Genomic DNA, 2,055 nt, shown 5'->3' with positions numbered 1-2,055 from the left:
GGATGACTCGGTCATTGTGTCCCTCCTCAGTAGTGATGACCCCGAACACGGTCCTGTAGTGAAGGATTTTAGTGATTGGTGTAAATCCTCTGTTTTAAATATTAATGTGGCAAAAACGAAAGAGATGTGCATCGAATTCAGTAGAAACCCCACTGTCATTTCCCCTGTTGTAATGGACAACCAGCCAGTTGAACTAGTGCGGCAGTACAAATATCTTGGGACTGTGATCGACAGTAAACTGTGCTTTGAGTACCAGGTTGATGCTGTGTGTAAAAAAGCACATCAACGCATGCACTTTCTTAGTAAGTTTCGCAGTTTTAATGTTGACACTGTTTTTATGAAAATGTTTTATTCCTGTTTTATAGAATCAGTTCTCACTTTCTCTTTTATCTGCTGGCACAGGTCACTTTCCATTAAACAGAAAAATCGCATGCAAGGTATTGTGAAGGTATGCAGCAAAATTGTTGGCACACCCTTGAAGATGACCTACATGACCTGTTTAAGGTCAGATCCTTGAAGAAGGAGAGAGCCATCCTGGCTGATCCCAGTCATCCTTTGTGGGGTGAATTTATGCTGCTGCCATCCGGGCGCAGATATAGTCTGCCGCGATGCAGAACAAACAGATTAAAAAGGTCATTCATCCTGGCTATTATCACCATTGTTTATAATACCCTGTAAATTCAATTTTAAATTATACTGTACTGTGGTTGTGTTTATTGTTGTGGTCTGATAAATATATTTGTTACTGCTGGCTGTAATGCAAATTGCCCCTCGGGGATAATAAAGTTACCTTATCTTACTTACTACACTGCTAAAAATAAATAAATAAGGGAACACTTAATAATTACAGTATAACATGCCAGTTTAACTTCAGGGACATCAGTCTGTCAGGTTAAGAAGTAGTGTCAATCAGGGTCACTTGTTTTGGTGTAAATTTATGTGATAAATGCGTTTTGCAGGTGGTGGCCACAGACAATTGCTCTCTACTTATCCTTTCTGACTGTTCTCTAGTTTTGTGTTTAGCGAGTGTCCTTATCACTACTGGTAGCCTGCAACCAATGCAGGTTGCACAGGTAGCTCCTCCAGGATGTCACATCCATACGTGGCTTCGCAAGAAGGTTTGCTCAAAAGTCTCAAGAGCATGGAGGAGATACCAGGAGATGAGCCGTTGAAGAGCATCAACAACCCAGCAGCAGGACCGGTATCAGAGCCTTACAAAGTGACCTCCAGCGGGCTAGTGGTGCGCATGTTTCTGACCAAACTGTCAGAAACGGACTCCATGAGTGTGGCATGAAGGCCCATCGTCCTCTAGTGGGATCACAGCCTAGCACCGTGCAGCTCGATTGGCATTCACCATAAATTGGCAGGTCCGCCACTGGTGCCCCGTTCTCTTCACATCTGAGAGCTGGTTCACACTGAGCACATGTGACAGACTTGAATGAGTCAGGAGACGCCGTGGTGAACGCTAAGCTGCCTGAAACATCATCCAGCATGACCGGTTTGGCGTTGGGTCAGTGATGGTCTCGGGAGGCATGTGCTTGGAGGGTCGCACAGACCTTCACATGCTAGCTAATGGTACCCTGACTGCTGTTAGGTACTGGGATGAAATCCTCAGAGCCATTGTCAGACTGGTGCAGTGGGCCCTGGGTTCCTCCTGGTGCAGGACGATGCCTGGCCTCAAGTGGTAAGAGTGTGTAGGCGGTTTCTGGATTACAAAGTAATTGATCCCATAGACTGGCCCCAGACCTGAATCCAGATGAGAACTTCTGGGACATTATGTATTGGTGCATCTGACACTGCTAAGCTCACTGATGCCCTGATCCAAGTCTGGGAGTAGATCCCCCAGGAAGGACACCCTCCACCCTCTCATCAGGAGCAAGCCAGATGTTGTCATGAGTGCATACAGGCAGGTGATTGATTGATTCCAGCCCTCAGTCAGTTGGTGATTTTAGTTTCCACTGGCCATTGTTCTCAACAAATTATAAAACAAACAGTAAATATTTTGAACTTTGAACTATTTCGTTCATCTTGATCTGATGTGTGATTTATTAAATG

The sequence above is a fragment of the Micropterus dolomieu genome, linkage group LG22, assembly GCF_021292245.1.
Source record: "Micropterus dolomieu isolate WLL.071019.BEF.003 ecotype Adirondacks linkage group LG22, ASM2129224v1, whole genome shotgun sequence".
Classification (NCBI taxonomy): Eukaryota; Metazoa; Chordata; class Actinopteri; order Centrarchiformes; family Centrarchidae; genus Micropterus; species Micropterus dolomieu.
This window is presented reverse-complemented; position numbering follows the sequence as displayed.